Source organism: Rhineura floridana, chromosome 9, assembly GCF_030035675.1.
Source record: "Rhineura floridana isolate rRhiFlo1 chromosome 9, rRhiFlo1.hap2, whole genome shotgun sequence".
Classification (NCBI taxonomy): Eukaryota; Metazoa; Chordata; class Lepidosauria; order Squamata; family Rhineuridae; genus Rhineura; species Rhineura floridana.
In genome coordinates this window covers 93377742-93402182 of record NC_084488.1, presented here as the reverse complement: position 1 = coordinate 93402182, position 24441 = coordinate 93377742, and the positions used below count along the sequence as shown (strand labels likewise).

Genomic DNA, 24441 nt, shown 5'->3' with positions numbered 1-24441 from the left:
TGGGACCACCCCACCCAGCCTCTTCTGGTCTGCTTGACTCACCTCTGCATCTGACCATCAGGCTGACAGCATGAGTTGGGAGCTGCTATGCCAGCCAATCCTGACAATGTATTATATATAAAAAAATAGCAACAACCCACATGTGTAAGGCTGGGCATTTTGAAAACAGCTCAAGGAGGTTAAGGATCCTGTTCATGTTTTAATTTAATGTACTATCAATCCCTAAATTCCTCAGATATCAGTGGTAATCTCATTTTTTGTTAATATAGTAATACCCAGTTAATGTCTGGAAAGTGTTTCCCTACTTATCTATAGTATTAAATTGCAGTGATGGTTGTATTTAATGTGTTATTGGTAAAAGGAACACATCCAGAGGATCAGTACCCTTTTGACTCTGAGATACATCTTCTAGATAAGCCATGTTGCCGCCCATATCCTCATTTTTTTTATTCTTGGTTCCCAGGCATTCCAGCTCCTTAGAACTTCATTGTGTACAGACACTCTGATTTAGCCAGAGATAATGCCACAATAAACAATTTAAGATGTGTTCTTGTGCTTTTCACACTCTCAATGGGACATCGTGACATCAATTGATGTATACCACTTGCAGATGCTTACCCCTTCGTTTCCTAAAATTATGGGAAACTCTGATAGCATCCTATATTGGAAACAGAATGTAGACTATGCATTCATCCCTTTTGAAACCACAGTTTCAGTTCTGCTATACAATAGAAAACTATGTGGTTCAAAGCTTTCTAGGAGGAAGGGAACAGAAATCTAATATCCTAAAAACACTGGCCTGGATCCAAAAGAACTGCACAACTAGTTTGCTGGACCCATGTGTTTCTCAAAGTATGAGTATTTTCCTATGCTACATGGTAAATTGCTTTTCAAACCAAGGAGAGTTTCCCAAAAAAAGTCTGTAGCATAGCATGGTGATTTGCTATTTAAAGAGATTGTGGTGAAGAGAAATCAAACTTTCTTCTGGGCACACCCAAGCCTTTGATCCACTCAAATAGCACCTTGGATCCCAGCCATTATGTACAAGTAGGATCGATTGAAATCAATGCATATTCCATGTGATTTGTTCAAGATACGTTGTAAACATTATTCTTTGTGATACAGTTAGTAATATACTGGATTTGAGTCATCATCTTGGTTCACAAATATGGTAGGCAATTGTACAAACACTGCACAAGAGCTGGTCTTCCTTTCCTTCCTGTTAACTAGCCCTCCTGCAAATGGAGGGTCTTTGCTGACCACAAAGTTTACCAGCCAAGAGTGCCACTTTGTACCTCAATTCCCATAATCCTTGAGAATTGGATAAGCTGACTGGGGATGATGGGAGTTGTAGTCTAACAGCATCTGCAGCCCCAAGGTTGAACAACTGTGGCCTAGACAATGGTATCAAGCTATATTAGCACCTTTGGCCTGACTCCAAATCAACCATCTCTGTCTTCAAGGAAGAATTCCACTTAAACACCTATAGTGGATTTTTTCTACCCAGTCATTCTGTCTAACCTTCACTCATAAGATTTTGTGCTGTCAAAGACAATCAGAGAAGGCCACGGCTTTGCGACGGAGGTCCAATTCCTGGCATTTTCAGAGAGGCTAAGGGAAAGACTCCTATCTTCCACAGCAGCTTCCAGAGTTAGATGGACCAGTGGCCTGACAAGACATAAGGCAGCTTCCTTTGTCCCTGGTATGAGGTTCTATTTGACCAGGAAAGGCCCATGGCCAAGTTGTAGAGCAGCTGCTTTGCATGCAGTCGGTCTCAAGTTCAACCCCTGGCAACTCCACATAGGGCTTGGAAGATCTGCTTGCAGAGACACCTGTCTGAAACCCTGCAGAGCTGCTGCCAGTCACATAGGCACGACTGAGCTAGATGGACCATAGGAAGGCAGCTTCCTATGTGTGAGACCACTGGCCTTACACTCTGTGGAATAAGCATTCTTTGCTACTGAAAGACTATTATTATTATTGTTAGATTTATTAGTCACTTGTTACCCAAAGATCTCCAAGTTACTTACAACCCCAATAAAAACAAAAACAAATATATCATACTATAAAGACAAAACAGTAAAACAACAAAACAACAATGCCCCCATACAGCCACAGGATGCTTTGCCAGCATACTAATAAGACATCATCTCAGACAATCAAATACTTGGGGGAAAAGATAAGCCTTTACCTGGCACCGAAAAGATGTCAAGGAAGGTGTCAGGTGGACCTCACTAGGGAGTATATTCCACAGATGGGGCGCCATAGCTGAAAAGGCCCTTTTGCTTGTCACCACCCTCTGAGCCTCCCTTATTGGGGGGACCTGGAGAAGGGCCTCAGAAGAAGGTCTAAGGGTAGATTCATATCAGAAGAGACATTCCAAAAGACATTGGGGTCCTGAGCCATAAAGAGCTTTATAGGTAAAAACCAGTGCTTTGTATTGGCCTCAGAAGCATACAGACAGCCGGGGTAACTGGAACAGGATTGGTGTGATATGATCTGTTCACTTTGAACCCATCAACAATTGGGCAGCCACATTCTGCACTAATTGAAGCTTCCGGACCATTTTCAAAATATATTTCATGGGTTTTTTTTACAAAGGGTGTTATAGCTCTAGCATTACCTTCTGAGTGCATACTGAATTGTCGTACAAAACAATTCTGATATATTGTTATGAACATTCAACCAAAGAGTAAACACTAATATCTGCTATAAATTCTTGTTCCTTATATTCTGATACTCACTGGAGATTTAGGACATAATGTTTGACCCAGATACGTAAAAAATATTTCAACATTTAAAACTTTCTAATGACCCCTGTATAAGGAAGTTTTCCCTATACATTATACAGTTCCAAGGCATTGCACATGCAATGTAAAAAAAAGGATACAATATGGAAATTACTTTACAAACCAATGTGGATTTCTTTGGCAATGTAATTGTTTGGAAGGTCTGAAATTGTTATAACTGGAATGTAAAAATGTTGCACAATGCATGTAAATTGGAGTGGGTGGATTGGTCCAACTGCAAATCTTGGAGTTCAAAACTCCTTGCAAACATATGTCTAAATCCCAGTATGTTCAATCTAGTCTTCTGTGTTTGGGTAGGCTGATAAATTGAGCATCAAGTTATTCGCTGAGATAGCCATTTCCCTGAAGGCAGAACATGTTTTATTCCTAGATTTAACTACATATAACTATGGGCAAGCTTACAATTCAGGGCTGTGCAAACTTTGTGCTGCTTGGCTGAATGCTGATTCCAAAGTATGATGGTGCAGTTGACAAGGTATTATTGGCCAGGATCTAACCACTGCTCAGCCATGGAGCTCAAGGAATGCCGTTAGGCTAGAGATAAAAATAGATCGTGATTTATCTTATCTTCTTGGACTATGAAATCAAAACAAATAAAAATAACACATGGGGTAATGAGTCAAATCTTAAGATATTTCTTTTACTCCATTTCAGAACCTGAAGTTTGGACAGTCCTAATGTGTTACATGGTACAGCCAGTACTGGATAGTCATAGAGTCATAGAATAGTAGAGTTCGGAGGGCCCTATAAGGTCATCGAGTCCAACCCCCTGCTAATGCAGGAATCCAACTTAAAGCATATCTGACAGACGGCTGTCCAGCTGCCTCTTGAATGCCTCCATTGTTGGAGAGCCCACCACCTCTAGCCGTTAGGAAATTTTTCCTAATGTTGAGACAAAATCTGGCTTCCTGTAACCTAAGCCTGAAACTGATCTTACCATTCAGTTTTGCGAAGAAATAAGTTGTTCAAATCACTTAGACGAAGAAGGCATTTATCATCATTCCAAACTTTATATATGCAGTACTCAGGTGAGGATAATAACAGTTTTCACCATGCAATGGCATTTTCAAATATTTTTACCACATGGGATTGAATTTGTAAAAACATCTTTTGATGTCCAAAGCTAGATCAACTTCCAAAAGCTGGATGAGCATGATTCTCATTTGCTACCAAAGCTAAGACGACTATGTGGACCTCTTTTGCTTCGGTTGACCACTTTATTTCTCTTTCACTAAATGTGAAACAGTGTGTAACATTCCTTCTTTTCCCAAGGTCATGGAATCTTGTTTCTCAATATTTTGAAGTTTTTATTTTGTATAACAGAAGATAAATGATATGTGTGTGTATCCTAAAATTACTTCTGCAAACACATCAAGACAGAGGGATGGTGTCAGGGGTCAACACGATTAGGCATCTGCTGAAGGCCCACACCTAGGCATGGAGCCCACTGACACTGAGCCCCCTGAACCTGCTGCAATGAGGAGATAGACTCACTAAGGGAGGGAGGCCCATGGAGGCTGTCTTGCCCTATGATCCCCCCCAAAAAAAACTTAAGCCGACACTATCAGATTGGAGTCAAAAGCATGTAATAAAGATTATACCTATGGCAAAGCTATAAGCAGATATGAATGCAGGTGTTGAGTACTTAAGGCACCTTTTTGTCTTTCAGATGATAATTTCATTGGAAAAGAATCATCAGCTTCTTCATCTTATTGAAATTCTGAGCCAATGCTTTTCTTTTTTTAAGCTAACATTTTTGACCTGCTTCTGACATAAGAAATCCAAACCAAGTAAATGTTATAGACAGGTTTTATAAATCATCAGCCAATCTAGTCTTGGCATCAGTCATGGAAATAGTGAGACAGACTGATTTTGGTAATTTTCTGGATAGAACTCACTAGAAATGACAGTTTTCCTCATTTAATGTTTTACTTGATGAGGATGAGTGGGATAACAGTTTTTCCTCAATTGATGCTTTACAGTAGGTTCCTTCAATGCCATCCAAAATTCCATGGACCACTTTCTGCAGTGGAGTGAGCCAGTTCAGACATCACCCTTGGCAGAGATGACAGCACAGTAAAGGAAAGATTCTACAAGAGAATAAAAACCCTGAAACTTCACAGCACTGGCTAAGATGAATTACTTCTCGGGGACTGAGGCTTCAACTCTAAAACACAAGTAAAAGTAAGCACACATAGGATTGTGCTATCAGCGACATCCTGTGGGGGCTTCCAGACTTGTTAATTGGATGTTCTCTTGTTTGTAGGGGTGCTAGTTTACATTGACTCTTTAGTGAGCGTTTATTCTGATTTGTATGCAAAGAGGTTAGATGACATTGTGTCAAGCAAATGTTATCCCAAAGAGGATTTGTTGCACAAGACCTCCCAAATAACTTTAATTGAGCAACCTGAATTTGCTAATATGTGATTGAATCCCACTCAAAAATAATGACAGTCTGGAAGCACCTTCTAATATTAAAAGGTTTCTTAAAAAAAAATCCCTGACAGCCACAAGGAAGTCCTCGTGGCCTGAGACATTTTGTTCCCTAAGGCAGAATAGCATGCCCCCCCCACAAGTCAAAGACAGTGTATAGTTGCTAAGGCCAGTTAAGTTATTTTGGCACCTGAGGTAGAAAATCCTCAAGTTCTTTTCCCTGGGAGTAAAAATACAATGAAAATGAATTAAAATTATTAATTTATTAAAGAGCACTCAAAATCAGTTGTCTAAGACGACTATCTCTTTCTGGCTAATGGTGGGACTGGGCCTCTCAAGGGACATACTCACTGGTACACATGAACCTGTATGTTTCAAAGTGTTAAGTGCCATGGTAGCTTGCTTCTTCAAGGAAGCAACATTTCAGCTAAATGGAGGAACTCCTTATTAGGATTCTTGCAGACCTGAATTGTTGGGAAGCCACATCAATGGGAAGCTGAGGGTTCTTTTTTTTTTTTACAGATTTATAAGAATAATTATAAACCACCAACTCATTAAAAATGTGGTGGTGTACAATCAAATCACTAAAACATCATTAAATGATAAAACTGTAAAATATAGAACAAATTATCAACACGAAATCCAATTAATTCTCTAAAAATGCTTGGCAAAGCAGAAAAAAACGTTTTTTGCAAGCAATGACATTCTAGGATCCTAGTAGTTCTGATTTCAGTAGGAACAGTGTTTCACATTACTGGTGCCAGTGCACTAAGAGCCCTGGCTAACGTAGAAATGAAACCGTATTGTCCCATCTTCTACTGATTGTTGAAAGTTTGCTTCCCAACTGACACTTGATAAAGCTTTCCTGACACAGGTCAAGTGAGGAGCTCCTGCAATTAATTAATTTAAGTGAGTAAGCAACAGACAGCCTTTTTATGAAAAGTACACAAAGCTGACTTTCTTATCCTTTCAATTGTATTGCATGATTATTTTATGCTTTTTTGAAATATGTACTTTATGTATTTGTGTTTAAAAAAAACCCAAAAACCTTATCTGCTCATTATCCCTAGTGGTCCCATTCTTCTTTTTCTGGGTAACATTAGGAGGTATGTCACCAAGTCCATCAATGCACTTATCTGGGCCATTTGCATGCAGATTAATTGTAAGTGTATTTTTTATTCTCTCGCTTGTTCTTTTTTTCTCACCTTTCTCCCCCCTCTCCAATTCCTACAATTAAAACAAACAAACCAGCTGTTTATTTATTTCCTTTCATTTATGAATCACTTTCTCTGAAAGTGATTTAACAATAAAAACATCAACAATAAAGACAGTATCATATACAGTAGGGCCCCACTTTACAGCACTTCGATTTACAGCGCTTCGCTAATGCGGCGGTCTCAGTGAGGCGCAATTAGACTAAAGCCCCACTCATACGGCGCTTGTTCCACTTTTACAGCAGTTTTCAGGCGTCGCACACCATTCTGTTCAATGAGTTCCGCTTTTCAGTGTTTTTCGCTTTTCAGCGGGGGTCTGGAACGTAACCTGCCGTATGAGTGGGGCCCTACTGTATAAAAACAATTAAAACAATTTCATATATAAAAACAATTTCAGATCCAATGCAGGTACATGCTGGAATGAACATCTCCACCTTACAAAGGCTTGTTGAAAAAGGTAGGTCTTCAATAGGAACCAAAAAGATCTGATAAGGAAATAGAGGGAATACCAAAGGGTGTGTCACTATACATCACAAGGAAGAGTCCTCCTGATGAGTTGGTATATGCAGGAGGTGCTTTCTAGCAAAGGGCAGTGATAACACAGGGACATTCCAACATGAGAATTACTAAGGTCTAGATGGCCAACTCTATAAATCTTTGCCCTTTATTGATGCTTATGTATAAGAGCAGATACTTGCCAAAGTTGCCAAAACAGTTTCTGTTTTTTTCCATTTTAGTGACTAGTCAGGGTGAAATGGATAGAGTGGTATTTAATTCAGGTGGAACTTATTGGGGACATGTCTGAACAGTTGCCATAGTGGCTCCTGGGTATAGGCTAGGCAGAGAATTCAGCCCTCCTGTCCATTTGATCCATGTATCCTGCTGTAGGTTACACACCAATTTATTTAATTAATCAGAATAATTTGAAAATGTATGAAGGGCAAAGGTCCTGTGATCCTAATATAGCTCCATGTCATTATACTGCCTCTTATTTTCAAGCCAGGAGTCAAGAGCTGCTGGGACTCAAATATATAGTTCTGGGATCTGTGTGCAGATGCCCCATGTGGTGAACTGCTGAGCTGCAGGTTACAGCATCTACCTTAATCGCGAAGTAGCTTTAGGTGCTGAATTGACTCCATGCACCAGGCTGGCCATCGGGTCCAACTCCAGCAGTGGCCCAGGTGGGGCACTGGCCGACAGTCCAAAAATGCAGAGGGCCCCTCACTGGCCCAGCAGAATAGATCTGCTGCTTGTTGCTGACCCTATCCTATTCCAGTGGACAGGAAGTGGTTTTTCCCCAGCTAATTTCTGTTTTTATCTGATTCACAAGGGTGGAGGGAAAATTGATGAGTTAATATTGTTATGAGTTTGGGGGGGGTTGGAATGGATTGTCCCTGTGGGTCCCCTTCCAGCCTCTGATTTGGAGACTTGTGCCTGGGGGGAAAGAAACTCGCTCTGGTGGTCAGATGAGTCTCTCCTGTGTTAAACAGATAGAGTGGCCAGGTAGGATAATGGGATTATCGGTTGCCCAGCAACTGGTGAATGGGCCAGGAAGACCCTTTTGTCATTGAAACTCTTCTGGAGAGCATTCCCCCCCCTTCCTGGAGCCCAGGAGAGGCTTGTAGTTTTAGTTGTGTCTAGAGAATGGCTGGAGCTGGAGGCAGGCAGAGAGGCTATCCCTCTGCACCATGGCTTTAGGATGCCTCCTGCAACCCAGATGGAAAAGCTGGATATTGGACTGCTGATGTCTTGAATCCCTCCATCTTAAACTCAGGTTGGAATGTGCGTAAATAAACATACCATATTTCATAAAGACACCTCAGTCTCCACTGACCTTCTTCCCAAAGGAAACCAAACTCTGGATGAGGGCAGGGACCCCTGAGATCTCATCTCTCAGAGATTGGGGAGGCGCTCAACAATATCATAGAAATGAAAGGCTCAGCCTGGAGAATCTCCTCAACTTGACCACTGTCTCACTCAGTACCAGTGTTAAGGAGATTATCTAGGCTAGTTGCCTCCTAATCTCTGTGATATTAACTCCTTAAATGCCCCCCAGCAGACGGGCAGAAGGAATGAGTAGTGGTAGCAACTCTGAGCCAGGCTGGATCATGGAGCAGCAGAGGAGGAAGAGGAGGCTTCCTTGCATGGCGTGCTCTGCTGCAGGGCAAACAGCAGGGACTTGGTGGCAGTAGCGGGGTCTCTGGAGCCATGGCAGGAATGCCCCCAATGCATTTACAGGCAGGTTTGGCATTCCCTTTCTCTCTGTGTCTCCTGTCTGATTCCTCTGTTACCCCAGTCTTTCTGTTCAGGTTTTGTTTTACTTTAAAAGGTGAGGCCAAGAGGGAGGAGGAGTGTGGTTTGAGGAGGAGAGCAAGAGGGCAAGTGGCCCTCTGATAGCCTTTGCCCATTGGCCCCCAGAAACCTGGAGCCGACCCTGCTGGCCATGGCATCCTTCTGGATGGGGCGGAGTATAAAAGAGCTTCCACTTCCAACTGAGCTTTCCTTGAACAACTAGGTCTTCTTGAGTTCTATTGTGTTCCTGGATTCTTGGTTGTCCTGGTTTTCTCCTGCTTCCTAGTTCGTCCACCAGTTCTGATTTGCTCTTCAGTCCTGACTTGTCTTTCTCCCTTGACTCTGATCTTTTGGTGCAACTCCTAGTTCTCATCTCCAGCTTATCTTGGTACTAGCTTAAATCCCACGCAGATAATTGAGGACCGGGGTGTAGACATCTGGAGCTTGCAGGATCTTAGACCCCTTCTTTATTTGAGATCCAGGTCCCAGCATCCCATGAGCCAATCAACATGAAAGGGGAGGGTGTTGGCCATGGAGAAAAATCTTCTAACATGCTTCCTTGTCTTTTCCTGCTGGTTGGAGCCAATCAGAATGAAAGGAGATGAATCAGCCACTGGGAAGACTCTTCTCAGCAGCTCACAAAGTCTCCTTTCATGCTGATTGATTCCTAGGGACAGAGCTTGGAAAAGTTACTTTTTTGAACTACAACTCCCATCAGCCCCAGCCAGCATGGCCACTGGATCGGGGTGATGGGAGCTGTAGTTCAAAAAAGTAACTTTTCCAAGCTCTGCCTAGGGATGTCTGTTGTGAGAGAAGGTGTTAACAAGGATCTCATTCTCAACCCAGCAGCAAAAAAAAAAAAAAAAAAAGTGGGGAGGGAGAAGATGTGTAGTTTTGTTCCAGGCCAAAGTCAGGAGAAGGTGAGGAGGAGGGAAAGAGGGGAAAATATATCCAAGGAGGGAGGGAGAGAAAGTGTGTGTGCATGAGAGAGGTGGTGTTTCAGCTTTTAATGATCTTGTATATATATGTGTCATGCGTGGTAAGGTGAAATGCAAAGGAATATGACTAAGAATATGTGTGTGGTGCAGTGAACACCAGAAGTTAGGATCAGGAAGTTCTATGCTTAAGTTTCCCTAAAACTCATAAGCTCTGCACAAATGAGTCTTAATATGGCAACCAAGAAGGGAAACTCATCAAATGAAGTTCTTTACCTTACAAGATGATGATGAAGAAAAAAACCCACCCTAAATGGGTTAAAACCTCCCTTTCCCTAACATTCTAGGTATGTGTGCGGAAGGAGGAGTGGGTGACACAGGGAGAGGAGAAGGGGGTGGGAAAATCCCTTCCTGCTTTCTAGAAGGTGACAAAGTTCAAAAGGTTACAAATTTCTATGTGAAATGAGTGTCTGGCAGGCTTAGGCAGTGTGAATTCCTTTGTTTAAGAAAAACAGGCTTTGTCTTGACCTAGCAGCAAAAGAGAGAAAGAGTGGAAGGGAGCAAAACCTATGAACCCAGCAGTTTTAAAGACGTTTGTGTTTTTCTTTATTGCTGTAGGACTTTCTGAGTCAGTTATGCAGGCCCCAGTGACTGCCTTTTGCAAGGAAGCTTTTATTAGTTCCTACTTCAAAAAGCCAAGGCAAGTTATGGAGAGTGAGAATTCTGTAATTGCAGAAGAGACAGTGAATCCTGATGATAGCATCCCATCTACATCATCAAGCAGTTGGGCAGCATCAGCAGATCAGTGTGTAGACACTGAGGCCACATTCACACCAGACATTTATTCCACTATTATTCTACTTTAAACAGTTGTGGCTTCCCCCCCAAAATCCTGAGAAGTGTAGTTTGTGAAGGGTGCTAGAAGAACCCTATTCCCCTCACAGAACTACAATTTTCAGAGTGGTTTAACCATCAGTCCCTCTTGTCAGAGAACTCTGGCAATAACTGTTTAAAGTTGAATAATAGTGGAGTAAATGTCTGATGTGAATATGTCCCAAATTCAGCAATTCAAACAATATCTATGACAGTGAGAAAGCATAGTCAAATGGTGACAGTGACAGAGAAACAGAAGGCAGTATATAAACCTGGCTAGATTATTCTATAATCTTAGAAGATTATATAATCTTAGAAGAGTGCATGGCTGTGACTTTTTTGAAGGGACCTTGCACTTTTGAATTTGCCACTACACTACTGTTGAGGACAGAAACTGAAGGGATGATCAGGAAAAATGAGAGAGGGTATTTACAGATAGTAGATGTCCCTTGTCCTTGCAAAAAATAAGAGAGTTTTGAATACCCAGTCTTATTTTCTAAAAGGACAAGGGACATCTACTATTTCTAGACACCCTCTCTTGTTTTTGGAGAGTTTTGGAGTTCCTCTGCACTCTTCTCAATGCAATGCAACTGCAGCTAATGCTGCTTGGAGAAAGTTTGATCAATGTTCTGAACACTGATCTGCTGGAGCATTGGACTGAAGGGAAGAGCAAGCTTGTAGCACCTGTCTAGAACACTTCAACCTTGGATCCCCACATACTGATGGACTACTAGGCTGATGGAAGTTGTAGTCCAACATCTAGGGACCCAAGATTGAAGAACAGTGGTCTAGAAGAATGGGGAACATACTTTCCTCCAAGATTTGCTGAAGTTTACCAGAGAATTTGGACTGCAAGTTCTAAACCACAGTGTCAGCTGTATGAATTGGCCAGTTAGTAATGCAAGCTAAATTGCCCCATGTACGTGCATGGAAGGAATAGGAAGTACTGAAGTAGCAGACCCAGTTTCTGTCCAGATTTGCCTTTTGGCTTCTTGCCATGGTCTTGACATTCTCCAACAATACAAAAACAAAGCCAAGAAAACTATTTTGCTATTTTTCATATGAGCCTTCTCTCAGTTCATGCTCCTAAATGTATGCTCAATGCAAAATGCTTCATGGTGCCATGCTTCCAACACTGACAAGAAGATGTTATCTTTGCTATTCTGTTATGGAAGTATATATGAAAATTCTGATCTACTAGACCAGCTTGCAGGACCTTAGATCTGAGCTGTATAGCAGAGTTTCATCAAACTGCAAAAAATGCTGAGATCGTCTGCTGTCCTGCTCTGATCTATCAGTTTGGATTCTGCATGGGTTATTTTAATTAACTTTCAAGAGATAGTTCTGCTCTTGGGAAGCTAAGACAATTACCAATAATATTGCCACCCTGGACTCCTGGGAGGAAGAACAGGATATAAATTGAATTTTATTATTATTATTATTATTATTATTATTATTATTAAGAGGATTTAATGCAAAAATAAACATTTTGTAGCTCTTTATCTGAAACTGGTCATACAAATGTGGTTCAATCAATTTCTCAAAACTGGAAAGAAAGTTGCTTGATTTGTTTTTCAAAGCTGGAGGAACTGAGTGCCACTCAGAGATCCCTGGAGCAGGCATGAGACTTTGGCTAGCAGAGCAGTTCTTAGGAAACTAACTGTGCCTTAATCTTTTGCCTAGAAATTAAAGGGAAAAAACAACTCCAAGATAACACAGTATCACTTAAATAATAATCTCCTGGAATTGCTTATTTATGGAATGAGAACCTGGATGGAAACACATGGAAAATACCTGTGTAATTTACACTTACCTCAAAAAAGCCTTTGTTTCATCTCCAGTCTTGCCAACATACTTCTGAGCTGAGCTTTGTGTGTCTTAAGCCTTGTCTGTCTTTTGTTACTGCACAGGCGTGTGGCAGGCAGTGAGCCAGCTGGAGGCAGAGATTTTGACTACTAACTATTACCAGCTGATTCCCTGCCTCCCAAAGTGAATGTGACCCACTGGTTCAAAGACCTCACAATTCATTTTTTAAATCCGTATCAGAATGCTTTAATCAAGATAGTCCCAGGCATTTCACTAGAAGACCCACCAAGAGCATTTCCCTACAGTTTAGGACTATGCCTGGGCAGATGAGACATACAGTAGCAAAATTATCTGAGTGCTTCTCATTGAAGGAAGCTTACCCACCATTGTTACAAATAGGGGTGTGGAGGCAGAGTTTTGTTGGACTCATTTGTCTGTTTTCATTCTAATTATTTGTGTCGTCATTGATTTGTTGGAACAGTATTGAATGTATAATGAATTTTCCCCCTTTTTCATTCTTAAATCTGCAATTCATGTCCTTGTTGGTTCACTGGAGTAGCATTCTTTTTCATGATTTTTTGCCCACTTTCATTATTCCAATTTACTTTCATTTTCATTGATTTCAAAGGGCTATCCAGGGGTTTTTACACTACTCATAAATGCTATTGCTTTCCATCTTGTAGTTGTCAAGCTCAGTATTATCCTTTGATGATACCACACTTTCCAAGATTTAGAAAGATAGAAACAAAGATGTCCATTTTACAACTAATTAAAAAGTATCTCAATCACACAAACATACACACATACATATATTTTTAGGGGTATTTGAATGCTATTATTAGCTCAAGTCCTGGACTCCAGGTGCTCACACAACATGAGTTTCAGAGCCTCTGAAACTGGTAAGATGGTATCTTTTTTGTAAGTACACAGGATCGAGGGCTCTTATGTTCTCCCCTTCGTCCATGGCTATTCAAAGTTCTTATATGTCAGATGTTGCATTCACCTTTCGCCAAGAGCAGTCATCTGAATAGGCAGGCTAATGCTCAGAGATCCCACCTAAGAGTTGTTGGGGCTTGGGAGATATCAGGAAAATTAATGGGAGTTACAGCAGATTATCTTTATGATTCTTATAATTATTCTTTAAACATTAAACATCTTTACTAGTAACGCATACAGTGGTTTTAGCCCTTGAGTCAGAATCAAATCAAAGTATGTTACAATGGGTATAGATATATGACATCCATATGGGTACATCTCTATAGTAATACATCTGCATAGCAATACATTTTTATTTCTTATCCAATAAGAAATGAAATGATCTCATACATGTGGGAGGTAGACGCCGTCGTTGCTGCTGCCGTCGCCGCCGCCAGGCTATGAAGCACTGGTAGCTTGCTATCTAAAGTTTCCTCCTTTTATAGGAGTATTTCAAGGCTATGACCTTGCTTAACAGCTGCATGACTTCCATCTCTTAAGCTCCATCTCAGATGGCAGCTGATAACTAATTTACTAGTTGGTATATTAGTTACTTATAAGCAGGTGTTACATATCTGGAGTTTCCATATAAGGCAGCTACTGCCAGCTTTTGGTGGCATAGTTCCTAGACTGTCTTATCAACTTGTTTATAGAACAGCACATGAGCTAGCTGACTTCCCAGATCTTCTGAAAGGAGAGAGGAAGCAGCATGGAAAGAAGAACTTTTAATCAGAGATGTGTACTGTAGGTCCATATACTTGAATATATAATATTCTTTACATTAAGATTTATACATAGTAATACATGCATTAGAGGGGAAGTCAACATTAAATACATTAAATTCATGGGGACAGCCCATAACACCTCAAAGCCCTCTTTAGAGTCATAAAAGGGTTATGATATACATCAGCTCCCATGATTAGCAGATCAACTAACTACCCACTGCAATGCAGAATCCAGTTTTCTGCTACTCCTGACTTCCTGCTTTTTCACCTAGCTACCCGTTGCTGCTAGTTTCCCCATAACCTCTAGGCAAGGAAAACCACAATAACTCAGTTAAATGTAGCCATTTCAGCCTCAACAGTGAAGCATGTTCTCTTGTTCTTAACTGTAGAAGCTTTTTTAATACTGATAATAATAATGTCTATACTGCAAAAAGATCCTAACAGAACAGAAATGATATGGTTATGTGCAAGGCTCCACGGCACAGGGCAGACTCCATCTGTTCCCCTGTGACACACAACCTGCACTTTAAGATCTTTCTCAGAGGTCCTGGTCACATCCACACCATACATTTCAGTACCACTTTAACAGTAACAAATTCCCTGAAAGAATCCTGGGAATTGTAGTATACCCCTCGCAGAGCTATAATTCTCAGCATCCTAACAAACTACAGTTGCCAGGATTCTTTGGGGGAAGCTATGACTGTTAAAGTAATAAAAGAGTGCTTAAATGTATGGGGTTGTATTCAACTATGTCCTACTCAGAGTAGATTGATTAAAATTAGTCATGTCTATTAACTTCAGTGGGTCCACTCTGAGTAGAACTAGCATTGAATACTGCCCATGGTGTGGATGTGACCATTCCACGTGACTGTTCTGACAGCTGGACAAACAGAATAGGGCCTTTTAAGAGATGCCATCAATACTGCAGAACTCTCTGCCCAAAATGTGTGGCTAGTTGTCCTCACTGGTGATTAATATCTTGATGTTTGGGCATCCTTTTGGATTGGATAATACTCAGCATGGACTTGAAATATTACTTGCTGCTGTTAAAGAGTTTCCTATTGATCAATTGTTGTTTTAAGTTGGTCTTCTCCAGTCTGGTGCTACAGATATTTTAGACTAGAGTTGTAGTCCAAAGCATCTGGAGAGCACCACGGTGGGAAGGCTTTTTTAAGTTGTAGATTTTTATATTTTTATTTGATTTTTGTGTTTTTAGCCACTTAGATTTTTTAAATGGAAAAGTGAGACACAAATGTTTGTATGTATGAAAGAATGAATAAATGTGATAACTTTTAACAAGCCAGTATGGGAAGTTCAATATTTTTATAAGAAGTGAGTCCATCTTAGGCTTTGGAAAATCAAACATATTTACCCTAAGATAAGATTTACTTATTCTGTTTTACGGATTGATATCTCAACTGTCAACAAGTTTCCACGCCAATTTACCAATAATTAGAATTACAATAAAAAAATTAAACCATAAAAACAATGAAATTTAAAATGGTAGCATCATCTTCATTTTCTTACAGTTTCGGCCCAGTATATCTGAAGGAATGCCTCCAGAGTCACCAATTGTGCTGCCTGACGAGATCAGCCTCACAAGACCTTCTCTCGGTCCCACCGGTGAAAACAGCTAGGCTAGTGCGGACCAGAGAGAGGGCATTCTCAATTGTGGCCCCCACCCTCTGGAACTCTCTCCCTCTTGATCTCCGACATGCTCCCTCCTTGTCAAGCTTTCGCTGAGCCTTGAAGACCTGGCTATTCAGGCAGGCATACAAGATTGGGATAGATTAATTCTACGCTATATGAACTGAAGGATGGTTTTTAGCTTAATTTGATTGTTGTTGATATATATATGCACTGTTTTATTTTGTTGTATGTCGCCTAGAGTGTCCCTAACCCGGACAGATAGGCGACTGAAAAATAAAATTTATTATTATTATTATTATTTCATTTTTCCCTTTCTATTTCTTTTTTTGAAATTACCTAGCAACTTATTAAGTCCTATAAGCCAACTGAACAAAAAGCCTATTTCACAAAGCACACATTTTTTTTGACACTGCACAAAATATGTCTAGCTGCACATTAGAATAAACCCTGACTCAAACTACAAGGCAACTTTCAAAAAGCCAGTCTAGATTTCCATGTTACTTCTGCTTCACTGTAAAACCTTACAGCACACTCAGTACAACTCAGCTGTACAACACTGACTAGCAGAGGCTTCAGATATGTGGATTGCTCCAAAACATCAGTTGTCACTGTACCCTGGTGCCATTAGACAGGGGGCTGGTGGAACTTGGAAAGCATTAAAATTACAGCAAAAACAAATCAAATGATTAAAACAATGCGATTTAAAACAACAGAAGAAAAAGCAGACATAAAACAACTTCTGATTTCTTACTTGCATACACAAACTTAATGGTTGCAGCACCAGTTGTTCACTTGACTGTGTAAATGAACTGCCACAGCTTAGACACCATAGATGGACATTTAAAACTCAGTGTTTTGGAGAAGGGCCAGAGGTTCATGGTAGAGCATTTGCTTTGCATGCCACAGAGTCCCAGTTCAATCCCTGACATCTCTAGGTAGGGCTGGGAGAAGCCCTGCCTGAAAACCCTGGAGAGCTGCTGTCAGCCAGTGTAGACAATACTGAGCTGGATGGATCAACAGTCTGACTCAGATATGGCAGCTTTCTGTGTCCCTATGGCTTCCATTCAAATCAATGCTTCACACTTCCATTGTGAGTTACAAGTGTTGTAATCAAGTAAACAGTATATACTTGTATGAAGCAGTTCACAAATTAAGTCACTCAGCAATGTGCATATGTGTAAAACAAATCAGAATTTGTTTTATGGTTCCTTTCAAATCTTCATTGAAATGGAAATGGACTGCCTTCAAGTCGATCCTGACTTATGAATAGGGTTTTCATGGTAAGCGGTATTCAGAGGGCGTTTACCATTGCCTTCCTCTGAGGCTGAGACGCAGTGACTGGCCCAAGGTCACCCAGTGAGCTTCATGTCTGTGTGAGGATTCGAACCCTGGTCTACCAGGTTGTAGTCCAGCACCTTAACCACTACACTGCACTGGCTCTCGTATGGTGTGTATGCAGCCCTAAATGTAGAGAACACAGGTCAACAGAGTGGAATTCAGGTCAGAATACCAAATCACTGCCAAACTTAGTTTCTTAGAAGAATTGTTTTAATAAACCTCAAGGCTGGATTATAGCAATGCTCTTTATGTGGGGCTGCCCTTGGTCCTGGTTCAGAAGCTTCAGCTGGTACAAAATCCAGCAGCCAAACTGCTGATGGAGGCACAATGCCTACAACATGTGATACCATTCTTAAAACATCTGCACTGGCTGCCCATCCATTACTGAGCCAGGTATTAATTTACAAAGCCCTGAACAACTTAGGTCCAGGGTATCTTAGGGATTGCCTGAACCCTCCTATTGCAGCTCAAGCACTGAGATAATCTGCAGGAACAGCTTTGGTTGTCCCCTGAGTTGGCGAGGCTCATTTAACATTGACATGAAATTGAGCCTTTAGTGTCATCAGCCCAGTTCTCTGGAATGCTCTGTCAACAGAGATTCAGCAAGAGCCTTCTGTTTTAACTTTTAAACGCCTGCCGAAAACCTTACTGTTCCTCCAGGCTTATGCAGGCAATTAAGATGTCCTTTCACAATAGTTGACCTTTGTTTTTATTGTATGTTTAAAGTTTTTACTGTACATTTTTTAGTTTAGTTTTGTTTATAACTTGTAAACCACTTTGATGTTTTAAAACATCATACAAATACACTTATAAATAAATAAATAAATGAAATAAACTGAAGGCATTATTAAGTGTTTTTTTCATTACCATTATCCAGAATGCAATAAATTATGTCTGTTTAAGATTTACTAGTCTGGGGGTTGTGTCCAACTAAGTTCTAGTCAGAGTAGACCCACTGAACTTAATGAACTTAAGTTAGACATGTACATTAATTTCAGTGGGTCTGCTCTGAGTATGACTAAAGTTGGATACAACTCTGCGTATGCGTTTTGATAAATTTTAAGCCAAGGATGGGGAATCTTTTTCAGCCCGAGGACCATATTCCATTCTGGCTAACCATCAGGGGGATGGATGAGTACATGGGATGTAACCTTTACTTTTGTACAATAGACTACTTTCTACATGCAGCCCTCTCTATTCTCCATATTCTCTATTCTGATTTTATGCCTTCTACATTCAATTTTACCCTTGTAGTCCCCTTTAGTACCACTCCCTATATATATGTATATGTATATGTATATGTGTGTGTGTGTATATAATATTTTATGTATTTTAATTGTATTTTATGTATTTTAATGTTTGTGATTTTATTGTTTACAATTTTATTATGTGCGTGTTTGATTTTATTTTTGTAAGCTGCCCTGAGTGCCCTATTACAGGGTAGAAGGGTGGGATAGAAATGTTTTAAATAAATAAAAATAAATTTCCTTGATAGAAGGAAAAAGCAGCCAAAACTATAAGATCAAATCAAAGTCAATTAAGGTTTTAGTATTTATGGACAATGACTTCATAAGGTAAAACAATGTCTTTGGCATCTCTTCTGGGACAGATATTGCCTTTTGTCTATCAGTAGCAACTGTATATGATCAGAGCATGTGTAGGAAAGGAATTGACTATAGAGTTGTTTTCTTAATTACAACACATTTTTTCCTGTTTTGACAGATTTTAACAAGGTTTTCTGTTTGTCTCAAAGGACTACAGCAAGAGAAAGTACAATTATCCAGAGATTATCCAGAAAGACTTATAAAAGAGATTGGAGTTCAGTTCTTCAGTTCCAGTCCACCAATAATTTCAATCTCCATTTTAAGAACATCTCAAGATGTGTGTTATAAAACTGATGTGGCCTTTATACAATGCAGTTAGAATCTGACACTTAAAAGGGAGGTTTTATATTGGGTCATAAAATCACACTTGAATAAAAATTATCTGCAGATGAATCTTCGGGATTTGAGGGCTTTAACCTTGGGTTAACCTTGCTCATGTGGTACTCTGAGAGAAAGCATCCCGCAAGACAGCATTCGGAGGGTGGGGGTGGAGAACTCATACGAAATAGCAATTAGATTTTGCCAACAAGAAAGTGCAATTGAAAACCATAGTTAACTGTATTATTTGCAAATCCAAACCAATTCCATTCTTCAGTTTGTGCTGTATTCTGTTCTATCCTATCTATGGTCCCTCGGGTCTTCTTCACTGCAGCACATGAGCACCTTTCAATAGTGCCTTGAGCGATGTGACTAACATCTGTCATGTATGACTCATTCTGACTCCAGGAGACAATTTGTGTGCACAGCAGGGGAGTGGCTTGTGTTTAGGAGGTGTGGGTTTATTTGTTTTGGTTGGCTTTCGATAGGAATGTACATACTGCTAAGAGTTCACAGGAGCCATGGGAGACCAAAGACATTTCACCTTGCACTCAGAGGGGAAGGTGATGGAGCCTATGAAGGCTCTTGGCTTTGACATGGGAGCTGTCCTTCAATGAAATTTTTGAGAGAATGAAATGCAGGTGTCTTCTTTTATAGAGAGAGGAGCCACCTTTGTTTCCTCTTGAAGGCCCCCACTGCAGTTGAAAAGTCTCCTCACTTTGTCTGACTGGCTTCCCCATCACATTCATCCTTAACAACTAGTTGCCATAGCAACATCATAGCATTCTCTGAGGAGTAGCATCCTGTTAGAAATCAACATCACTGCCAATAATCTTCAACGGTTAAACCAGCGTTGCCAGATGTGCAACCATTCTCATTTGCCTATAGGTCTCCTTATGAGGTACAAGTCTCTTTGGAATCCAAGGTTGCTCTGGGCAATACTGACTTGACCAGTGCTCTGGCAGCTCCCAAAGCAGTCAACAGATCTCATGCAGGAGCGTGAGAGAATGTACTGGAAGGTGATATTCTTCTTTATGTTTTTCTCCTATTCTCCTTCCAATCAGGGAAAACATAACATGTGTTAACACAGTATATTCAATGCACGTACAATCAGTTTACCTGTGTACACAAATAGCTGAGTTGAACATTCATACAATTAACAAAAGCAAAGGAGAGGGTCCCCAAATTTAAGTTACAAAATAACCCAAATGAAAATAAATATAAAAAATGAACATTATAAGAACATGGACATAGCACATATATGTATATAGAATATAAGATTATAAAATGCAAACCCAACTTGTCAAAACCATAACCACTTTTTACAAATAAATAAGTTTTCCAAACAATACAAATTATGAACTGATGAGATCTCCAGAATTGTATCTCATTTCATAATTCTTCAGAATCTGAATGGAGAATCATTCAGAGTTGGCAGCCATAAATCCCCTTTAGTGCATCAAATGTATCTTTCATACAGTTATTCACCTGTAACTTTCAGCAAGTGTCAGTGTGCACAAATGCTCATACTTGTATAGCGACATCTTGTATGTGTGTTCTTTGTAAATGAGCCTAGAGAGCCTAGAGTATTCTGGTCATATTTTCATCCCATCCACCCCTAATTTCAGCAGATACAGCAACAGGAAGTTGGAGAGAGGGATTTCCTTTCCTCTCTCACCTCTCTGTGTCGTGAGCCCTGCTGGCAGGGGGTGGACAGACAAGAACGCAGTGGAGGAGGAGGACTTAGAGTGAGATGTTAGAGCCAGTGAAAGGCTGAGTGGGGAGTGGGACCCAGAAGGCACCCAGCTCTGGACTTGAGCAGTTCAACCCCAGCAGCTCCAGATACCCCTGTCGAGACTCAACCTGACAAGCTGACTGTTTCCCAGCCTGATGCTTCCCTTTCCCTGCACCCAAGTTGCCAGCGGACAGCTCCTCTCCCTTGGGGGGGGGAGAAGGGATGGTGACAGAGGCTCCGCCTTCACCTCACGCCAGGAGGCAAATGCAGCAGGAGATTAAACAGAAACAGTTGAGGCAGAGCCTTCGCTTGTGCCCATGAGCCCAATAGTGACAGTTGACACACACAAGCAGGGTGCCTGCCCAGCATTATTTAAGCTGAGTGAAGGGGTGAGTAGTTTCTGAGTCAACGTCTTAATGCCACGAAGTAGTGCCTAGTTAGTCCTAGAGAGATGCTGAGTTCTGAGTAAGCCATAGGTAGATTCATGATGTGCACTGAAGTGAAACTGTCTCTTACTACAATAAAAGAAAAAAAAAACCACACAGCCGTGTCTGAGTCTGAGTTCTTTGAGTTCGGGCAGGACAGTTTGATTCAACCACCACCACCTCCACCCAATGACCCCATGACTGAGATGGAAGTGAGTGGCGGGACGGTGGGGGGACTGTCAGAGGGCCTTCGAGACTATGATAGCCAACTGTGCAACTGTGATGTTTCAGTCAGACTATTGCAAACAGCACTGCCAGCCTACTGCGGCATCAGTGGCAGTGTCCACCCTTCCCTCACCCAAGGAGGCTTCCTTGCCTGCAAAGTACCAAGATTATCAGGATATCTTTGACAAGAGGGAGGTTGACCAGTTGGCACCCCATAGGCCCTACGACTGTGCCACAGACTTGCTCCCGGGGGCCCGAGTTCCCCCTGGGCACATATATTCATTGTCAGAGCCAGAGTTCACTGCACTAACAGACTTTCTGTATGTCATCCTGCGGCGAGAGTTCATTCTGACCCTTAAAGTCTCCTGCTGTATGTTTTTAATTATATTTTTATTGCTCCTTTTATTTCTTTCATTGTATTTTATTGTATTACAACTTGAATTCAAATTGTTAATGTTCTTCACAGACACACTGTGGCCCACCTGAATGAAACCTGTGGACCAAGGGGTGGTCCATGGACCAGTTTGGAAACCCCTGTTCTAAGCATTAGCTTCCACACAGCACATACTTGCAGAAAAATTTTCAAAGGGAATGTTCTCTAATTGTCTAATATCTTCAACTGTATGGGGGCTTCTTAGCATTTTTTAAAGTCTTTACTATAGAATCCTGTGGATTATCACAATATTGTGAATTCTAAGTTGACATACCAGTCCATTAATAAGAGATGACAACTTTACTTTTGTCTTGTGGTAACCACTTATGCCCTGTGAAACTTATGAATCTGAAGATATTTTTGTTTTCAGACAGTAACGGGTGTCCGCTGTTAGTATTGGACCAGCACCTCCTCCAGTTCATATCTGGTGTGACATTTTTTATATACAAGCAAATCCCCTCTGGCCTGAAGGATATAAAATCTGAAGTTTTTCTGACAACATCCATCAGCTCTTGTAGCTTTAATAGGAACTGAGGTGTGTATCAGGAGGGGGGAGCTGGCGAGTAAAGAGGTGTTATGAAAATAATGACCAGCTTTTAAAAGCGAGAAACAGCTTGATATGCAGCCAGAGAAGTGCCAGTATTCATCATTTTTGACAAACAGGAATTTCACTAGGAACAGCAAATTTTGCTTTCCTTAATATCCATTGAGACTCCAAAAAGGGGTTGGCGAAATACATAACATGGGGTAGTATCCATTTCTTTTGCATTAACTGAGCTGATCTCAGTTGGACTCATGGAAAACAATCTTCACATAACATATTTCCTAAGGCATCGTAGTCTATCTTGTGTACCCAAATCCAAACATTTGTTTGTTTCTCTGTCTAGAATTAGATATCCTGTCTCTTCAGTCACAAGAAGAGCTGGCTAATCCCCAGTTCAGGGGGCTGATCTGGTATTTAGGGATAGGGAAGACATTTGATTCAGTTTACATTTAAAACACAGCAATCCTTCGAGATTCAAGAGTCTCTGAATTTTGCAATGCAGTTATTCAATCAAGTAATATGTACAAAAAAGCATATACTGGGGCAAGTGTGCATAAAATGCATATATCAGTGAAAATAGCATTCAAAATGCATTATAACAGGAGAAATTGTTTTGTAACTATGTGTATATTATGGAAAATTCTATACATGTGGATATTAGGAGAAATACTGATGAATTTTCATGAGGACTTAAAAAAAATAGGAGATTGATGCAGAAATGTGGAGAACTGAACTTAAGCCTGGAAAAATTAGACAATTTTTGTGACAAAGCCCTGGAGTATTCTGGTGATAGGATGACAAAGCCCTGGAGTATTCTGGGCTATATTTCCCATCCCACATCCACTGTTTTCTGTTTTGTTGTGCCTTCTTAGAGTACTGTGAAATGAGGACAACCAGCAAACCCATCTTTTGGCACTTTCAGAGGAACATGCAGACCCTGAATTAAATGTTATCTTCTTCCTTGGCAGATTTCCTTACTGCCCAGCAGAACAGTCCTATTGTTCAAAGGCAGCATTAGAAAACAGAACTAGTTTTTCTCAGTGTCAGCAAGAAATGCACACACAACATGAGATCACCTCACACCCAGACCCCTCCTTTTCATGTTGATTTGTAAGAGAGAAAGTGTATTTAAGAGCAGGGTTTGAGATCCAAGATGGCAATATGAGCTCCAGCATGTGTAACTACACTCTCAAGGAATGCAGTGCAGGACTTGAGTTAGATATTAATGATAAATGCTGGCAAGCACCCAGTACATTTGTATCTCTTCTTTTCGTTCAATAAAAGAAAGTTTTGCTTTAGCCTGGTTTGGACCTGCATTTCTTTGTTTATATAAATACTATTTAGGCATATTTCAAGACAAAGTGCCTAGTTTATCCCTAGCAAAAGATCCCCCTCCTCTCAAGGAGATATGTTGAATGGGTCATGTGGGTGGCAGGTTCACACACTCAGATTCCCAACAGACACATGTGTTAACACGACTCATGATAACAAGAAACCATCAGTGCAATATTAACAGATAAACGCAGCCAACAAATCCAGAAATGCAGCCGCACATGCAAAACTCCATGCAAAGCTGAAAGGGGTAGGAGGAAAGGAACACTTTTAGTTATTTCCTATAAATTAATGAGGCAGTCTGATTGACTGGTACAGAGCCTAGCACAGATATTCCCAAGATGAGGTATCACAACGGGAAATCCTGTCTCCTGTTGCCAGACACATGAAGACATAAGAAGAGCCTGCTGGATCTGGCCAGTGGCCCATCTAGTCCAGCATCCTGTTCTCACATTGGCCAACTGGATGCTTATGGGAAGGCTAGAAGCAGGACCTGAGTGCAAGCGCACTCTCCTCTCCTGTGGTTTACAGCAACTGGTACTCAGAAGCATGCTGCCTCTGACCATAGAGCCAGAGCACAGCCATCATAGCTAGTAGCCATTGTCATCCATGAATTTGTCTGATCTTCTTTTAAAGCCATGCAAGTTGGTAGCCATCACTGCCTCCTGTGGGAGCGAATTCCATAGTTTAACTATGTGCTGCATGGAGTACTACTTTCTTTTGCCTGCCACCCACCTCGACCTCAAAAGAATGGACACTCCATGCATGCCCTAG

General features: G+C 40.8%; 1 protein-coding gene across 1 annotated transcript in view; it reads right to left on the bottom strand.

Annotated features, from left to right (window-relative positions):
- The window catches only part of GIMD1 (GIMAP family P-loop NTPase domain containing 1), a 32931-nt gene extending 20475 nt beyond the window's left edge, over positions 1-12456 (bottom strand). The window contains exon 1 of the mRNA XM_061584528.1: positions 12371-12456. The gene's annotated coding sequence lies outside the window, so the exon portion shown is untranslated. The remainder of the gene's footprint in view (positions 1-12370) is intronic.
- Positions 12457-24441: the final 11985 nt, after the last annotated feature.